This window comes from Odontesthes bonariensis, chromosome 11 (genome assembly GCF_027942865.1).
Source record: "Odontesthes bonariensis isolate fOdoBon6 chromosome 11, fOdoBon6.hap1, whole genome shotgun sequence".
Taxonomy (NCBI): domain Eukaryota; kingdom Metazoa; phylum Chordata; class Actinopteri; order Atheriniformes; family Atherinopsidae; genus Odontesthes; species Odontesthes bonariensis.
The window spans coordinates 25322288-25341678 of record NC_134516.1 but is presented as its reverse complement, the minus strand read 5'-3'; the positions used below and the strand labels follow the sequence as shown (position 1 = coordinate 25341678).

At 43.0% G+C, this 19391-nt stretch overlaps 1 long non-coding RNA gene and 9 other non-coding genes across 10 annotated transcripts; all 10 read left to right on the top strand.

Annotated features, from left to right (window-relative positions):
• The first annotated feature begins 2278 nt into the window (after window positions 1–2278).
• On the top strand, window positions 2279–2360 carry trnas-aga (transfer RNA serine (anticodon AGA)). The gene has a single exon. It is a non-coding gene; the product is annotated as a tRNA-Ser (tRNA).
• Window positions 2361–2663: 303 nt separating this feature from the next.
• Window positions 2664–2745, top strand: trnas-uga (transfer RNA serine (anticodon UGA)). Its single transcript has one exon. It is a non-coding gene; the product is annotated as a tRNA-Ser (tRNA).
• A 304-nt stretch (window positions 2746–3049) lies between these two features.
• trnas-uga (transfer RNA serine (anticodon UGA)) lies at window positions 3050–3131 on the top strand. Its single transcript has one exon. It is a non-coding gene; the product is annotated as a tRNA-Ser (tRNA).
• Window positions 3132–3433: 302 nt separating this feature from the next.
• On the top strand, window positions 3434–3515 carry trnas-aga (transfer RNA serine (anticodon AGA)). The gene has a single exon. It is a non-coding gene; the product is annotated as a tRNA-Ser (tRNA).
• Window positions 3516–3814: 299 nt separating this feature from the next.
• Window positions 3815–3896, top strand: trnas-uga (transfer RNA serine (anticodon UGA)). The gene has a single exon. It is a non-coding gene; the product is annotated as a tRNA-Ser (tRNA).
• A 304-nt stretch (window positions 3897–4200) lies between these two features.
• Window positions 4201–4282, top strand: trnas-uga (transfer RNA serine (anticodon UGA)). Its single transcript has one exon. It is a non-coding gene; the product is annotated as a tRNA-Ser (tRNA).
• Window positions 4283–4586: 304 nt separating this feature from the next.
• Window positions 4587–4668, top strand: trnas-uga (transfer RNA serine (anticodon UGA)). Its single transcript has one exon. It is a non-coding gene; the product is annotated as a tRNA-Ser (tRNA).
• A 302-nt stretch (window positions 4669–4970) lies between these two features.
• On the top strand, window positions 4971–5052 carry trnas-aga (transfer RNA serine (anticodon AGA)). The gene has a single exon. It is a non-coding gene; the product is annotated as a tRNA-Ser (tRNA).
• A 299-nt stretch (window positions 5053–5351) lies between these two features.
• trnas-uga (transfer RNA serine (anticodon UGA)) lies at window positions 5352–5433 on the top strand. Its single transcript has one exon. It is a non-coding gene; the product is annotated as a tRNA-Ser (tRNA).
• A 12832-nt stretch (window positions 5434–18265) lies between these two features.
• LOC142391888 (uncharacterized) lies at window positions 18266–18686 on the top strand. Its single transcript, XR_012770626.1, has 3 exons — window positions 18266–18356; window positions 18453–18533; window positions 18615–18686. It is a non-coding gene; the product is annotated as an uncharacterized LOC142391888 (long non-coding RNA).
• The last annotated feature ends 705 nt before the right edge of the window (window positions 18687–19391 follow it).

The following is a 19391-nucleotide window of genomic DNA, read 5'->3' as shown; positions in this document are numbered from 1 at the left end:
AAGAAGCACAAGTTCCTTAGACCATTTGATGAAATAAAACAATGGCCAGACGTGTCGTTGATCACATGAACTTCTGCACAGATTGATCTCTGAAGACCAGGGGTGGAAAGTAACAAATTACATTTACTCACGTTACTGTAATTGAGTACTTTTTATGAGTAATTTGCAATTTTCTGAGTAGTTTTTGAAATGTGTCATTTTTACTTTTACTCGAGTACATTTTGACCCAAGTACTTTTACTTTGCTACATTTGAAACCCCTCACGTTACTGAGTAAAACAAATATTTATGGTGAAAAATTAAATGCGGGCGGAAATTTAAACAGCTGTCCCGGAACTGAAAGTCAATAGCTGGGTTTCACTTGACGTCACTTCTGTATTTTCTAAGCGCGCGAACCTAAGTGGTGGGCAAGTGGAGCTGGGTCCCATTGAAAACCCTGTGTTTTGTCTGCCACTTTTTTGCCCAAAATGTCTCAGTTTTGTGCCGTTTTTGGATGTTGCAATCGGTCTAACCGAGAGAAGGGAAAGGGTTACTATCGAGTACCTAAGGTAATCGCCCATAGAGGTGAGAAATGGAAAAAACTAATAAAACAACGCCACAAAAAGTGGATAGCTAACCTACGTTTACAGACTGGAAGAGCTGAATCTGCAAATGCTCGTGTCTGCGGTGACCACTTCGTCAAAGGTATGCGCGAAATCTAACTGTTTAGTAGTAGTGCAGTAAAGTATTATGTTGCTAAATGCCAATCAACAGTAATGTAATATGGGCTACGTTTGGGCTTTGTTTTGAAGGCTGCCCCAGCGCGTTGTTGGCTACTGAGTCAGTGGACTGGGCTCCGACGTCTGTATTTGGATATTTGGATCTCGGCATTTTATCAAAACATAAACATTTTTTATTGTTATTCCACAATGAAGTCCCGCAGGTCAGAGGGTTCTGGGGAATTGGAGGGGTACCTTGCCTGTGTGTCGGAGAGCATGGACCTGCTGAACTCCTTCCCAAACATTAAGAAGCCGTCTCTGAAACTCAACACAGGCCTTCCAGCCTCAGCTGCCTGTGAGAGGCTTTTTAGTTCAGCCGGGTTGCTCTTCACAGCAAAGAGAGCAAGACTTACAGCAAAAAACTTCGAAAATCAGCTGCTGCTGAAATTGAACAAGAGCTTTTCCGGTCTAAAGTTGTAGATTATTGGCAGATTTGTGGGATCCTGTGGGCACTGTATTTTGTATAGTGGGATCCTGTGAGCATTTTGTTTTATTTTGAGATGTGGGATCCTGTTTACCTGACTCCCGCCCTCTGGTATTCACAGGAAAGGGAACGCCCCCGCGTGTAGTTGGTGAACGCAGCCAGATGACGTGAGTCAGGTTAGGATCCTGTGGCATTTTATTGTGAATAGTGGGATCCTGTGGCATTTTAGTTTGATTTGTGGTATCCTGTGGGCACTTAATTTTGTGTGCATTTTTTTTTTTTTTTAATACTTTGATTGTAGTTTAAATTTCTTTATTCTTATCATAGTGTTGTCCATTGGACAATAGGACTGAAAATTGTTTGCACTTTATTCAATTCAATTCAATTAAAAAATACTTTATTTATCCCAGAGGGAAATTAAATGTTGATGTAACTCAATTAAATCAAGGAGTTATTATAGATGCTGATGGCTGTGGGCAGGAAAGATTTCCTGTAGCGGTCCGTTTTGCATCCAAACTGAAGAAGCCTTTGACTGAAGAGACTCTGTTTTCCGATAACAGTCTCATGGAGAGGATGTTCAGGGTTGTCCTTAATTATGGTACAAGTTGTGACTGTCCTTGTGAGAAAGTATGTTCCTGAGCCCAGTTGATCTTTTGCAAGTGTGGAGGTGCACTTTAATACACCTCGAAATAGATTAAAACAACTTGTACTGAATTTGGTTCATGACTCATCCTTTTTTGCATTAAGAAACTGAAAGTAATTAAGTAACTTTTACTCAAATTACATTTTAAATGAAGTAATTTTGTACTTTTACTCAAGTAAATTTTGAGATGGGTAATTTTACTTTTACTCTGAGTAGAATTTAGGCAAAGTAAAGATACTTTTACTTAATTACAATTTTTCAGTACTCTTTCCACCTCTGCTGAAGACACAAGTCCTTCCTCTGACCCATTTCGAAGAGTGACCATTTCTAACAAACAAAAAATAAGCTTTTTCTTGATCGCCATAACTAAGGTCTGTCTTAGGAGTTGAAGTCCATCATGAAGATGATGAGTTGTAACCATTGAATGTTAAGGGTGAACACACATGTGTATGTGGTTGTCGTGGCCGAGAGGTTAAGGCGATGGATTAGAAATCCATTGGGGTCTCCCAGCGCAGGTTCGAGTCCTGCTGACAACGATAACATTATTGACCCAGGGTTGCGAAAAGTTAATCTGGAAAGAAGCACAAGTTCCTTAGACCGTTTGGTTAAACAAAAACAAAGGCCAGACGTGTCGTTGATCACATGAACTTCTGCACAGATTGATCTCTGAAGACACAACTCCTTTCTCTGACCCATTTCGAAGAGTGACCATTTCTAACAAACAAAGAAAAAGCTTTTTCTTGATCGCCATAACTTAGGTCTGTCTTAGGAGTTGAAGTACTTCATGAAAATGATGATTTGTAACCGTTGCATGTCAAAGGTGAGCAAACGTGTATGTCATTGTCGTGGCCGAGAGGTTAAGGCGATGGATTTGATATCCATTGGGGTCTCTCTGCGCAGGTTTGAGTCCTGCCGACAACAATAACATTATTGACCCAGCGTTGCGAAAAGTTAATCTGGAAAGAAGCACAAGTTCCTTAGACCATTTGATTAAATTAATCAAAGGCCAGACGTGTCGTTGATCACATGAACTTGTGCACAGATTGATCTATGAAGACACAACTCCTTCCTCTGACCCATTTCGAAGACTGACCATTTCTAACAAACAAAAAAAATGCTTTTTCTTGATCGCCATAACTTAGGTCTGTCTCAGGAGTTGAAGTCCTTCATGAAGATGATGAGTTGTAACCATTGAATGTTAAGGGTGAACACACATATGTATGTGGTTGTCGTGGCCGAGAGGTTAAGGCGATGGATTTGAAATCCATTGGGGTGTCCCCGCGCAGGTTCAAATCCTGCCGACAACGATAACTTTACTGACTCAGGGTTGCAAAAAGTTAATCTGGAAAGAAGCACAAGTTCCTTAGATCATTTGATTAAATTAATCAAAGGCCAGACGTGTCGTTGATCACATGAACTTCTGCACAGATTGATCTCTGAAGACACAACTCCTTCCTCTGACCCATTTCGAAGAGTGACCATTTCTAACAAACAAAAAAAAAGCTTTTTCTTGATCGCCATAACTTAGGTCTGTCTCAGGAGTTGAAGTCTTTCATGAAAATGATGATTTCTAACCGTTGCATGTCAAAGGTGAACAAGCGTGTTCATTGTTGTCGTGGCCGAGAGGTTAAGGCGATGGATTAGAAATCCATTGGGGTCTCCCCGCGTAGGTTCAAATCCTGCCGACAACGATAACTTTACTGACTCAGGGTTGCGAAAAGTTAACCTGGAAAGAAGCACAAGTTCCTTGGACCGTTTGATTAAACAAAGGCCAGACGTGTCGTTGATCACATGAACTTGTTCACAGATTGATCTCTGAAGAGACAGCTCTATCCTCTGACCCATTTCGAAGACTGACCATTTCTAACAAACAAAAGATAAGCTTTTTCTTGATCGCCATAACTTAGGTCTGTCTCAGGAGTTGAAGTCCATCATGAAGATGATGAGTTGTAACCATTGAATGTTAAGGGTGAACACACATGTGTATGTGGTTGTCGTGGCCGAGAGGTTAAGGCGATGGATTTGAAATCCATTGGGGTCTCCCCGCGCAGGTTCGAGTCCTGCTGACAACGATAACATTATTGACCCAGGGTTGCGAAAAGTTAATCTGGAAAGAAGCACAAGTTCCTTAGATGCTTTGATGAAATAAAACAATGGCCAGACGTGTCGTTGATCACATGAACTTCTGCACAGATTGATCTCTGAAGACACAACTCCTTTCTCTGACCCATTTCGAAGAGTGACCATTTCTAACAAACAAAGAAAAAGCTTTTTCTTGATCGCCATAACTAAGGTCTGTCTTAGGAGTTGAAGTCCATCATGAAGATGATGAGTTGTAACCATTGAATGTTAAGGGTGAACACACATGTGTATGTGGTTGTCGTGGCCGAGAGGTTAAGGCGATGGATTTGAAATCCATTGGGGTCTCTCTGCGCAGGTTTGAGTCCTGCCGACAACAATAACATTATTGACCCAGCGTTGCGAAAAGTTAATCTGGAAAGAAGCACAAGTTCCTTAGACCATTTGATTAAATTAATCAAAGGCCAGACGTGTCGTTGATCACATGAACTTGTGCACAGATTGATCTATGAAGACACAACTCCTTCCTCTGACCCATTTCGAAGACTGACCATTTCTAACAAACAAAAAAAAAGCTTTTTCTTGATCGCCATAACTTAGGTCTGTCTCAGGAGTTGAAGTCCTTCATGAAGATGATGAGTTGTAACCATTGAATGTTAAGGGTGAACACACATATGTATGTGGTTGTCGTGGCCGAGAGGTTAAGGCGATGGATTTGAAATCCATTGGGGTCTCCCCGCGCAGGTTCAAATCCTGCCGACAACGATAACTTTACTGACTCAGGGTTGCAAAAAGTTAATCTGGAAAGAAGCACAAGTTCCTTAGATCATTTGATTAAATTAATCAAAGGCCAGACGTGTCGTTGATCACATGAACTTCTGCACAGATTGATCTCTGAAGACACAACTCCTTCCTCTGACCCATTTCGAAGAGTGACCATTTCTAACAAACAAAAAAAAAGCTTATTCTTGATCGCCATAACTTAGGTCTGTCTCAGGAGTTGAAGTCTTTCATGAAAATGATGATTTCTAACCGTTGCATGTCAAAGGTGAACAAGCGTGTTTATTGTTGTCGTGGCCGAGAGGTTAAGGCGATGGATTAGAAATCCATTGGGGTCTCCCCGCGTAGGTTCAAATCCTGCCGACAACGATAACTTTACTGACTCAGGGTTGCGAAAAGTTAACCTGGAAAGAAGCACAAGTTCCTTGGACCGTTTGATTAAACAAAGGCCAGACGTGTCGTTGATCACATGAACTTGTTCACAGATTGATCTCTGAAGAGACAGCTCTATCCTCTGACCCATTTCGAAGACTGACCATTTCTAACAAACAAAAGATAAGCTTTTTCTTGATCGCCATAACTTAGGTCTGTCTCAGGAGTTGAAGTCCATCATGAAGATTATGAGTTGTAACCATTGAATGTTAAGGGTGAACACACATGTGTATGTGGTTGTCGTGGCCGAGAGGTTAAGGCGATGGATTTGAAATCCATTGGGGTCTCCCCGCGCAGGTTCGAGTCCTGCTGACAACGATAACATTATTGACCCAGGGTTGCGAAAAGTTAATCTGGAAAGAAGCACAAGTTCCTTAGATGCTTTGATGAAATAAAACAATGGCCAGACGTGTCGTTGATCACATGAACTTCTGCACAGATTGACCTCTGAAGACACAACTCCTTCCTCTGACCCATTTTGAAGACTGACCATTTCTAACAAACAAAAAAAAAAGCTTTTTCTTGATCGCCATGACTCAGGTCTGTCTTAGGAGTTGAAGTCCTTCATGAAGATGATGAGTTGTAACCGTTGCATGTCAAAGGTGAACAAGTGTGTATGTCGTTGTCGTGGCCGAGAGGTTAAGGCGATGGATTAGAAATCCATTGGGGTCTCCCTGCGCAGGTTCGACTACTGCCGACAACGATAACATTATTGACCCAGGGTTGCGAAAAGTTAACCTGGAAAGAAGCACAAGTTCCTTAGACCATTTGATTAAATTAATCAAAGGCCAGACGTGTAGTTGATCACATGAACTTCTGCACAGATTGATCTCTGAAGACACAACTCCTTCCTCTGACCCATTTCGAAGAGTGACCATTTCTAACAAACAAAAAATAAGCTTTTTCTTGATCATCATCATCGCAAGATTATGAAACTTGGCACACACGTCTACCCTTTCGACCTCGTACGTATGTAAAGGGTATCGTGTTTGGGCAGAGCAAAATAGCTCAGTGGCGCTCCCTAGAAATTTTCAAAAACCCCTGCACATTTGGGTTATAATGTGCTCGTACGTACGCAGAGGGTATCGTGCGTGTGGGCAGAGCTGTGCTACTACAGCATCCAGCGCATGCCCCAACGTACGCACATCTCGGTCCCGCATACAGCTGCTTGCAGCTTTCTAGTTTAATTTGCTTACACTGAGATCATTTGAGCGACTGAATCTATGATGAAGAATTTTGAGTGTGACTTCAGGCTAATGTGAAAGAGCTGTCTTTACTTAATGTTAATATTTCTGATTCCACTTCTTAAAAGCAGGATTTTCAAACAATGCTTTTGTCGCAATATTTTTATTTGCTTGCGCAAAGTTCATTTGGGTGATTTAATCTATCATGAAGAATTTTGAGTGTGACTCCAGGCTAATGTGAAAGAGCTGTCTTTCTTTCAGTTTGCACCCACCTTTGCCACATCCAGCTGTTAATCATTTCCTCCAAAGAGGACAAGAAGAAATGAACGACGACTGGAGAATGCGGGCATCGATCCCGCTACCTCTCACTTTCGCTTACTGTGTTCCGTCAATTTCGCCAAAGTAAGCCCAAAGTAAGCCCACATTAGCCAATCACATCTCAGTTGGGCTTACTTTTGACCAATCACGTTTCCCCCTTTGGGCTTACTTGGGCTTACATTTGACCAATCAGCGTTCCTCCCTCCCATTTCTTACTTTTGACCAATCAGCGTTCGTCCCTCCTCACCGGCATACTTTGCCGCATTCTGCAGTCCGACAGTTCTCATCTTTCCATCTATCTCTAAGGTAAGTCGTGTTTTATTCTGTTATTGACCGTAAACTTGTAAGCTTTTCTAGGGTAAATAAATAGCAAAGGGTGTCGCTAAACGTAGTATAAAATGCAAAATATAAAAAGTTAAAAATATCGCCTGATATGTGAGTGTGTGAATGATGAGCGAAGCCGCGCTTTTTTATGATAGCTGGAAAACGGATGGATGGATGGATGTGTAGCGTTACCGGGTATTTATATACCTATTAAATATAAGGATTTATGAGATGTTCTTACAGTCTCAAATAAACCTTACCTCGAATTCAGGGGGCACCACCAACCTAGGTTTTGACTTAATTTTAAGTCACAGTCAGGTCGGAAAACTGTTCGAAATCTTACGATCCTGGTGTTAAATTAATATTCAATTAATATTCAGTCTCATATCTCGCTACTTTCGTGAAGTTCTCGTTTGGTTGGACAGACATTACGTAAAGAAAGCATACGACACAATCTGTGATTATAACATATATATAGATATATGAGCTGTTTATTACAATGATATGATCTTAGACATGAACCTTTAAACAAACAGGAGATGCATTGAATATGGGTGATTATATAAAACACTTAGTGAATATAAAATAAAATATGGGGAATGGGAAAATACTGGATTTATTCAAATAGTTTGGGTTGGCTGACTATTTGAATCTAAATACTGTACTGACATTTCGGATTAATTTATCATTCTGTGAAAGCCTCGAGACATCCATCAAACCCACTTTAAGGTGAAAACGGGTCGGTCTTACTGTGCTGAAGTTCTGTTCAGTCGGTTCGGACCAATGGTAGCGGCCACGCGGGTCCGAGGGGATTTCTCTTCCGCTCTCTGGGCCTTCCTGGCTGTGGTGGCTGACTTTAGCGGACTTCTCAGTTGCTTCTTTCACCGGGAAACGGGGACGATGATGTCGAGGGCTTTACTGTGGGATGATCAAATCCATCGTTGTGTCAGAGTTGGTCCGTTGCTGCTTTCTCTGATGAAGTGAACTTAAGTTCACAGAAGATTAATAAAAGGTTGCTTGGAGTTGGCTTTCTTGGTAGGAAAAGGTGATGATGGCGTGAAACAGCGGAGGTTGGGACGTGCGACGTAGAAGGACGTGGATGGCGAGGGACGAACACAAACACGTAAAACGTGCATCTTCAGAGTATTTCAATCTGTTTCTTTGTTCGGATCTTTCTTTCTCGTCTCCGGGGTCTCACTGGGTTCTGGAGGGTCTCCTCCGGTCGTCCGCTGCATCGTTATCCACACGTCCTTCCGCTCTCTCCTGAGATTATGGAAAACTCCCAAACTCCGGCGAGCTCTTCTCTTCTGCTTAAACCATTTCTAAAAGTCTATGAGCAGCTGTTTTCTGCTCAAATCTCCTTCTGAAACTCTGGGTTGGAACCCTTCTGGAACAAGATCCAGAGCACAAGAGGGCAAGCGCAGACGCCTGAAGCGAGCCAGAGCACACGAGCGCAAGAGGGCAAGAAGGCAAGAGAGACTGTGTTTTCCGCGGTTCCGGGTTTTGACTCTCGGAGGCGGGGCTTACACTACTTTTTCAGCCAATGACATGCTTGAACTGTGTGCATGTCTCTGTAAGGTGATCTGTGCTAGGGGGATTTCTGGATTTAGACAAAGAACTCCGTGTTTCTCCATTACTCCCATCTCATAGAACATTTGTCTCTGTGATTCTGAAAACACCACATCTTGTTAAGATATGCAGATTAAAGATATAACATAGACTTGTAATATAAAGACATCAAAATAACACACATGATAAAGACAATTATGACTTTCAAAATTCAGATGAATATCTATGAAATCGTGACATATGAATATTGAATTACACAATGCTAATTTCTGTGTTAACAATGGGGACACTAAACAAATACCAAATAGATACCGAAGGGACATCGTTAGAAGTCACTAGCTGCATATATTGTCCATTCCATATCCATTTTACTGAGTCCTTTGGGATTTTATATGTTCAACTAATCAACACTGCAGACCACTAGGGGGCAATGTGGTTCCATCAGGCAGGTTGGGCATTTTCCACCAAAATCAGTTCTTTGTCAATATTTAAGCCAGAATCGTACAAATTGTCTCTATATGCGTCTTGTGATCAAGCTGGAAACCTGAAAGAAATTGTACACGGTTATCAAACACATTTAATATAGTTTAAGATTTGACTAAAAGTGAGTCTTCTCAGTTCATGAGTATATCTGGTCTCTCTCTCTGGTGGGAGAGGGTGTTAAAATGTCAATTCGATTCATGGTGAAGATAAGATAGTGAGGTCTCCAACAGAAAGATCCTTTGTTCATTTGAGTTTTCCAATTTTTATGGCAAGTGTCTGTTGCGAGTTCGACTCCCCAAAAACTCTAAAGAGGGTAGAAGATCAACGTAAATTAGGCAGTTTCTGTCTCTTTTTCCTTTGTGGAAAGAAAATGAAGATCTGGTTTATATCCACATACGTAAACATCCCCCACAGGAATGTTGGTTTTGTCAAAGTTTGAAAAACTCTTAATCCACACGGCACTGTGACTGTTACATTCCCCCATTCGAATCGGATCTGAACTCGTGGCTGATCCGAATCGCAGGTGAAGAAGTCCAGTGTGTCCGAGTCTGGTGGTTGCTAGGACTCTCAAGAGGGTTATGGTGGGTGTCTCGAGACAGCCTAATACAATTCCGAAACAACAATGGCTATAAACGTACAATGGCTATAAACGTAATTTTGTTAAGCTTACTTAACCTACGTAGTAAATGTCTAATAGCTAAAGATAATGTCCATAAGTAAAGGTTTCTAAGCCTATATAATTTCAAATGGAAAATCCTAGTAAAAGCATGCAGATTTCTTTTGGAAAAAGATCAATGTTAGGGGAGAATTTTACTCATTGTTAGAGTCATGATCTAGGATGTGGTATTTCTTAATAGTTAGGAAATGAGCACGTTTACTACCTGAGTGTGAGCAATATTCGCAGGACTTTATACGAACAATAATGTGTAACATATCTGTCGCGGCGGCGGTCCTGGACAGGGCTTCACTGTACAGTAGCAACGAGTGATATTCTAACTAAAAGGATCCATGGTGAAAGCTGTTGTCAGTGTTTCACTGCTAATTTGGCTTTTAATTTAGTTGTAGACCAGTTTCCCCCATTTGTAGATGTCACATGGGTGAAATAAGGTAAGTTGAGTGTGTCACCAGATGATGATAGACTTGAAAATTGAAGTTTTGAACACTGAGGTGTCCTGGATTCAATCTTGAGGCATCATGATACTACGGAGTAGTTTTATCGTGATTGGGTAAGTGATATTTTGAGGGTAAGCTTCTTTGCTTCCTTTAAGAGTTAGCTATGGTTAAAGGTTTGGTATTCGGGGTTACTAGAATGTTTGTTGGAGTGTATGGTCCTACCTCCAGGAACAGGCTAGCATTTCTAAGTCTCTGTTAGCACGGTTGGGTTCTGAACTTTTTCTTTTCTTTTAGTAGCAGACTTTTCAGGCTATCAATATCATCTTGACTGATGGCACTTATTTCACTAGACCATTGCTGAGATTTGATGTGGTCCTTGTCGATGACTCTGCTCATCTCAGTTGTTTTCTGATCTGGTGATGGTTGTGACCATGCAGTGTGTGATGGTTTATAGCGAGACCGAAGTCTATAATTGCGGTTGCGGTTTCGAGCAGACTGCTGGTCATGTCGATTTTGAAAAGACATGTCTTTTTGCGGGTTTGAATGAACACTGTGGTTTTCACTGTGGCAGTGAGTTGGTTCATGGCTGGGCCATGAGGATTTGGAATAGTTGTGTTTGGAGCCTTTCTTAGGCCGTTGAGAATGTGGCCAGTGGGGGACCTCTGCTGGAGGTCTGCCACTTTGTCCCACTTCTAACTCTGGGGACCAAGAACCAGGGTTCTGGGTCTGTGTGGTGATGGGTTCTGGCTGTTTAGCTTGTCTATGTTTTTGGAAACCTAGACTGGCCCATTCACGTAGCTGCTGAATGGTAGCAGTGTGAGGGTTAGCTATAACTCCTAAGTGATAGCTGGTAGTTGGATGGAGGTTTTGAAGGAAAAGAGTTTTGAAACTCATGTCTTCTTCCATTCCTACCTTGTTGCTGAAACCAAAATAAGCTTTTAGGAGGCGGTAATAATACTGCTGAGGCAGCTCATTCCGTCCCTGTTTAACCATCATGGCAGCGGTTAAGCCAGATGGGGTCAGCTCATCTGAAAACTCGCGTTCGAGTGTTTGGCAGAGGAGTGTATAGTCGTTCCGGATGTAATCGGGTTGACGTTCAATGAATCTACTGACTTTGCGGCTAGATGTAACCTTAATCAAGTAGAATTTGTCGTTAACTGATGCGTTTGGAAACCTTCGCAGGAAGAAATCAATGTCGTCCAAATATGCTCGGGTGTCATGTGGCGTCCCGAGAGTCGGCTCGAATCTGGGCACATGGCGAGCAATTTTGTCAAGCTCTTCGTCAGAAGGAGCTTGTGGAACGTGGGGTCCTAGAGTAGGAAATGATTGATCCGGTTTACCTGGATCATAAACGATCTTTTCAGATCTGAAAGAATTTGTTGTCGTTGAAGACGGGGGTGAAATAATTGAGCTCTTGTAGGCTGTTTTCACTTTAGGAAAAGGGTTCCCTCTGTCTTCCTGGGGGAAACCATGTGTTTCCTGTTCATGTCCAGTCTCCAAAGACTGACGTAGGTCTATCTCAACACCTTCTGGTTTATCTGATAGGTGTTCCTGCTGTGGATGAGCGGCGTTTTGCTCATCCTTAGCTTTGCTTAGCTGTTCTGTCAACAGCTGCATTTGTTCCTTTTCAACATTAAGATGCTTGTCATCAGTTGGCACTTTGGCTGTTAAATCCTGCACTTTCTGCAGAACCACATGTAGAGATTGCTGGGACTGTTTTTGTGCTTGGTCCACCTTCTTCAGTTGGACTTGGGTTGAAATCAACTCTTGTTGGCAGTTTTGAAGTAGCTGTTCAAGCTTTTTGTTGTTTTCATTGAGTTGAATAATTTGTTGGTTTGAGTTTTCAACCTGTGTTGTTAACTCTGTTACTTGGGCATTAGCTTGGCTGGATGCCCTCTCAGTGGCTTCAAGTTGGTGTTGGAGGAATTTGGTTTCCTCCTGAAACTGTGGCTTTTTCTGTGACCGAGTTTTAAGTTTGTCAGCGGCTTGTTCCATCACTTGGTGTGCATGTTTAACGAACACCACAGCTAGACTACTTAACATTTTGGTCAGAGATTCTTCTTTGGGCTTTTTAGCTTTTGTCTCAGCCGATGGCTTTACACTGATTGGCTCTGTTTCAGGTGTTTTAATGCATCTTTTCTTTAAGGCATAACCCAGTATCAACTGTTTTGTTAAGTCCATCATCTTGTTTTCACTTGACTTAGAAAGGGTTCTTTCTGAAAATAAGTTTGAGTTTGGAACAAGGGAAAATAGTTGGGTTAATGTGAAGGTAGTTGGGAATAAGGATTGTTCTCCTGAAATTAATTTCTTCCTTTTGAATTTGTTTACTTGAGAAACAAATAAGGAAGGATGTTAAAATAAACACGACTGTGTTATTTTACTCAAAACTGGAAGAAATGCGTTTAATTTAGAAGCTTATCATTAACCGTTATGGTAAAAAGAGGGAAAACATTAATGCTAACACAAAAGGGAACATACAAGCTCTTGGCTGTTGTTTTCTTTAAGCCTTAGTGTCTTATAATCAGTTCCTGTTAAGGTAATCTGATTTGGTGAAAGACACACATTTGAGATAAATTAGCTTCAATTAATGTTTCCCAATAACAAAGTTGGTATTGTTTGTGTCAAACAATTAATTCAAATGCATTAAAGAATATTCAAATAAAGCTGGTATTCGTTAGTACCAAGCAAAATGATCAGCTTTCTTTGTGATCCTATTTAATGTGATCGGGCGGCTCACATGTCAAAGCTTCAAGTGGGCGGGTTTGAGAGAAGGGAGTGAGGAGTTGACGTCACTGGTGACGATTTCTAGCACCGCCCACCAATTGTCCTTCAAGCACTCAGTGAATTTGCCTCATTTCAACTGGGGAATGAAAGGGTTAACGTCTCTCACAGACAGTGCACAAGCGATGTTGTGGTTTGCTCACAAACTTTTTAAACACAGATTTGCAACATTCACAATGCTTGACACGGCGGCCTCAGTTCAGAATGCTTCTAAAAGTCACCAACTTTGATAATAACAACGAATAGAGTCACCAACTCAATTTTTCTGCAGCAAAATTGGTCTGTCCACTACTGCCGTATATTATTTTAGTTAGGGCTTGTAAGCATTTTAAAAATAAACACACCCTCAGTTTTTTCTTTCAACTGGGTTCAACAGACACGGCGTTCCGGTCGTTTATTTAATAATACAAAAACAATTGACTGTTTAAGTCATTCATGCGATCACGTTTTGTGACCGTGTGTATTTTATTCATTTATTTTATCAGGAGCGACGGCTCTGACTCATTCAATTAAGCTCAGCAGCTTTAACTTTCAATAAGTAATCTGTATTACTTTATTTTAGGCGTCACAACGCTCCGTTAAACAACGTTTAAACTCGCTCCCCCACTTCATGGGGTTTCAATATAGCACCTTGATGCTTTTTTTATGTCCGGCTGCAAGATTACAGCAGATCAAAACTCCTGTGTTTGAGGAGGCTCTGAGTTGACTAAATTCACCGGGACTCGCGGCTGAATTTGTGATACTCATAAAAATAAAATCAACCGTGTTGGAAACTCGCAACTACGGCCAGGCCTTTAAATTCAGCGTTCTTGCGCTGTGCATGCAATCTTTATTCTGGGACAGACAGCGACGGCTGGCTGCTCTTCTGCGGTGTGCAATTAATATTGCGCACCCACGGATTTGGAGAGTTATCATGCGTCCACGATTACTCTGATAAAGTGCTTTTAGTCATTCTAAGTTTATAAAGACAGACACAGCCACTGCTTGCATTGCTCACACACAGATAATGAACCAGCCAATATCATGTTTATGCTTTCCTTCACGTAAGTCAGTCTACCGTAAAACGCCTCGCACGGCGCACCAAAAATATGTAGCGTTACCGGGTATTTATATACCTATTAAATATAAGGATTTATGAGATGTTCTTACAGTCTCAAATAAACCTTACCTCGAATTCAGGGGGCACCACCAACCTAGGTTTTGACTTAATTTTAAGTCACAGTCAGGTCGGAAAACTGTTCGAAATCTTACGATCCTGGTGTTAAATTAATATTCAATTAATATTCAGTCTCATATCTCGCTACTTTCGTGAAGTTCTCGTTTGGTTGGACAGACATTACGTAAAGAAAGCATACGACACAATCTGTGATTATAACATATATATAGATATATGAGCTGTTTATTACAATGATATGATCTTAGACATGAACCTTTAAACAAACAGGAGATGCATTGAATATGGGTGATTATATAAAACACTTAGTGAATATAAAATAAAATATGGGGAATGGGAAAATACTGGATTTATTCAAATAGTTTGGGTTGGCTGACTATTTGAATCTAAATACTGTACTGACATTTCGGATTAATTTATCATTCTGTGAAAGCCTCGAGACATCCATCTAACCCACTTTAAGGTGAAAACGGGTCGGTCTTACTGTGCTGAAGTTCTGTTCAGTCGGTTCGGACCAATGGTAGCGGCCACGCGGGTCCGAGGGGATTTCTCTTCCGCTCTCTGGGCCTTCCTGGCTGTGGTGGCTGACTTTAGCGGACTTCTCAGTTGCTTCTTTCACCGGGAAACGGGGACGATGATGTCGAGGGCTTTACTGTGGGATGATCAAATCCATCGTTGTGTCAGAGTTGGTCCGTTGCTGCTTTCTCTGATGAAGTGAACTTAAGTTCACAGAAGATTAATAAAAGGTTGCTTGGAGTTGGCTTTCTTGGTAGGAAAAGGTGATGATGGCGTGAAACAGCGGAGGTTGGGACGTGCGACGTAGAAGGACGTGGATGGCGAGGGACGAACACAAACACGTAAAACGTGCATCTTCAGAGTATTTCAATCTGTTTCTTTGTTCGGATCTTTCTTTCTCGTCTCCGGGGTCTCACTGGGTTCTGGAGGGTCTCCTCCGGTCGTCCGCTGCATCGTTATCCACACGTCCTTCCGTTCTCTCCTGAGATTATGGAAAACTCCCAAACTCCGGCGAGCTCTTCTCTTCTGCTTAAACCATTTCTAAAAGTCTATGAGCAGCTGTTTTCTGCTCAAATCTCCTTCTGAAACTCTGGGTTGGAACCCTTCTGGAACAAGATCCAGAGCACAAGAGGGCAAGCGCAGACGCCTGAAGCGAGCCAGAGCACACGAGCGCAAGAGGGCAAGAAGGCAAGAGAGACTGTGTTTTCCGCGGTTCCGGGTTTTGACTCTCGGAGGCGGGGCTTACACTACTTTTTCAGCCAATGACATGCTTGAACTGTGTGCATGTCTCTGTAAGGTGATCTGTGCTAGGGGGATTTCTGGATTTAGACAAAGAACTCCGTGTTTCTCCATTACTCCCATCTCATAGAACATTTGTCTCTGTGATTCTGAAAACACCACATCTTGTTAAGATATGCAGATTAAAGATATAACATAGACTTGTAATATAAAGACATCAAAATAACACACATGATAAAGACAATTATGACTTTCAAAATTCAGATGAATATCTATGAAATCGTGACATATGAATATTGAATTACACAATGCTAATTTCTGTGTTAACAATGGGGACACTAAACAAATACCAAATAGATACCGAAGGGACATCGTTAGAAGTCACTAGCTGCATATATTGTCCATTCCATATCCATTTTACTGAGTCCTTTGGGATTTTATATGTTCAACTAATCAACACTGCAGACCACTAGGGGGCAATGTGGTTCCATCAGGCAGGTTGGGCATTTTCCACCAAAATCAGTTCTTTGTCAATGTTTAAGCCAGAATCGTACAAATTGTCTCTATATGCGTCTTGTGATCAAGCTGGAAACCTGAAAGAAATTGTACACGGTTATCAAACACATTTAATATAGTTTAAGATTTGACTAAAAGTGAGTCTTCTCAGTTCATGAGTATATCTGGTCTCTCTCTCTGGTGGGAGAGGGTGTTAAAATGTCAATTCGATTCATGGTGAAGATAAGATAGTGAGGTCTCCAACAGAAAGATCCTTTGTTCATTTGAGTTTTCCAATTTTTATGGCAAGTGTCTGTTGCGAGTTCGACTCCCCAAAAACTCTAAAGAGGGTAGAAGATCAACGTAAATTAGGCAGTTTCTGTCTCTTTTTCCTTTGTGGAAAGAAAATGAAGATCTGGTTTATATCCACATACGTAAACATCCCCCACAGGAATGTTGGTTTTGTCAAAGTTTGAAAAACTCTTAATCCACACGGCACTGTGACTGTTACAGATGGATGGATGGATAGATGGAGTAGTGCCAGGAGACAGTTCTGTTTTTAAAAATGTAGCTCGGTAGGTCAACAAACTAATAGAAGTCTAACGTAGCTGTCATGCTACCATACAACGCGAATAAGTGTTAGCATTAGAGTTACAGAGTACAGTTAATAAACATCACAGCAATCATCCTAGACCTGCCGCTGCATGTATTAAAACCAATATAGACAGATAAGACTAACACTTTCCCTCAGCTCTGTGTGCAGCTGCTCTGTGTTTGTTTGTTTAATGAGTGAGGGGGGCAGCCTCTGTTACAGTTGAATTTACACATTTTTTCAAAATTTTCATTCACAGAATGTATGCGTATCCAGTTTTTCGCCGCCAGTCAGCCAGTTCAACCAGACTGCTCATGGCGCCGTCGGAGGAGGCAAAGAGCTTTGGCAGTGTCAGGTCTGGAAGAGCTAAACCAAAAGAGGAGGTGCTGGCAGAGGCCAGCAGCTTTGTCACTGGCCATGGTGGAGACCAAACTGATGACTTTTTAGTACTGGCTCACTGCCAGCTTCAGTTTGGTATGTACCAAGGCCAGAGATTTAGATGGCTCCTGGAGAACAGTCTTGGCTATGCAATATATTTATTGCATAGTATTTCAAATGAAAGAGCACAAGAAACCCCTCTTTCCCAAAATAAGCAGCTGTTCCTGCAGTACACTTCCCAAGTCAGAGAGATGACAGAGGAGCTGGAGAAGTATAGGAAGAAGCAGGGTATGCAGGCAAGAGCACGGGAAACTGGAGACTCGGGCTGTTTGATGGTGGAGTTTGGAGATTTCAAGGGCCGCTCCATGAAGGAGGTTTATGAGGACCAGAGCAGGGAGGCCCAGGCCCTCATTAAGTACCTGCTGAGAGCAGATGCCAGGCCCAACACCAACATGGCCGTGTTCAAGGCATATGTCTTAAAGAGACAGACACCTGCCTCCACTTCCCCTGCACCACCGGCAGCCTCCACTTCCCCTGCACCTCTACCTGCAGCCTCCACTTCCCCTGCACCACCGGCAGCCTCCACTTCCCCTGCACCACCTGCAGCCTCCACTTCCTCTGCACCACCGGCAGCCTCCACTTCCCCTGCACCACCGGCAGCCTCCACTTCCCCTGCACCACCTGCAGCCTCCACTTCCTCTGCACCACCGGCAGCCTCCACTTCCCCTGCACCACCTGCAGCCTCCACTTCCCCTGCACCACCTGCAGCCTCCACTTCCCCTGCACCACCTGCAGCCTCCACTTCCCCTGCACCACCGGCAGCCTCCACTTCCCCTGCACCACCTGCAGCCTCCACTTCCCCTGCACCACCTGCAGCCTCCACTTCCTCTGCACCACCTGCAGCCTCCACCTGCAGCCTCCACTTCCTCTGCACCACCTGCAGCCTCCACTTCCCCTGCACCACCTGCAGCCTCCATTTCCCCTGCACCACCTGCAGCCTCCACTTCCCCTGCACCACCTGCAGCCTCCACTTCCTCTGCACCACCTGCAGCCTCCACTTCCTCTGCACCACCTGCAGCCTCCACTTCCCCTGCACCACCTGCAGCCTCCATTTCCCCTGCACCACCACCTGCAGCCTCCACCTCCCCTGCACCTCCACCTGCAGCCTCCACTTCCCCTGCACCACCTGCAGCCTCCACCTCCCCTGCACCTCCACCTGCAGCCTCCACTTCCCCTGCACCACCTGCAGCCTCCACTTCCTCTGCACCACCTGCAGCCTCCACTTCCCCTGCACCTCCACCTGCAGCCTCCACCTCCCCTGCACCACCTGCAGCCTCCACTTCCCCTGCACCACCTGCAGCCTCCATTTCCCCTGCACCACCACCTGCAGCCTCCACCTCCCCTGCACCTCCACCTGCAGCCTCCACTTCCTCTGCACCTCCACCTGCAGCCTCCACCTCCTCTGGAAGCCAAACTGGCCCATGGAAAACTGCCACTGTGAAAGCGCTGCTGGCACGGAGCAAACATTTGTCTCCCTCACAGCTGGCAAAAAAGCTGACATCACCAGCCAAACCCTGTGAGTAGCAGTTTGAATTTTCCCTCCATCAGTTCTACTTGTGTAGCTTTACCATTTTACAGACTAGTAAAACGCAGAGCCTCCACCTTTTTGCAGCTCCAGCACCACAGTGCCCCTTACCACCACCTTCAAAAGCCCTGACCGGACACTTGGCCCAACGGCAGCTTTTCCCCTCTGGTAAGTACGCACCATCCTGTGTACATTTGTCTCTGTGTGTTGTTAGCAGCAGGCCTGATGGTTTAAACATTTGTTCTCCAGGCACTTCTGAGGTTGATGATGAGGAACTGGTATCTGCTGCAGAGCAATGTGAAGCACAGCTAAATACAGGTGTGGCATATGACACACATATTGTGAGAATGTTTAGTGACAACACTAAAAAGTATTATTTTGTGGAAAACTTCTGTGTTTTAATATATTTTTCTTCACAATACAGAATTCTATCAACCGGGATGCATTCTTTGAGTGCACTTCTTCCAAACCTTAAGGATGTACAAAGGTGTCTGGTTATTGTTTTGTGATTTTGCTTCCCTCAGCTCACTTCCACTTAACTCTGCGCACCCATGTGCTCTAATACAATCACCTGAAATTTAATGGCATTTTTCGCAGTTACACTGCATGCTCCTCTCATTCACGCTTCAGCTCCTCTGAGCCCACAGACGGTGGCCATGGGTTGTTCTAACCATTAGAATCGATTAGTAATCGTAGTCTCTTTACTGTGTCTGTGTGCATGTTTCATATCTGTGGGCATCATTAATACTACTGAATTCATTTTGCATCATTTTTCTTGCTCTATTCCATTTAATTGTTACTTTTTTTAACATCATTTCTTGTATTCACAGCTTCATATTTCTTGCATCAGAAAGTGTACACTGGGTTCTTTGCTTCTTAAAACTATTCCTTCAGTTTCTGTCTGTAGTATTTCTGCACTGCGCCTGTTTGTGAGCTGCATTTATGGCATCTTACTATCAAACGCAACGGTTAATCTAATATTGTTTTGCTGCCTGCTTGCCTCGTTTCTCCTTCATCAGCTCTTGC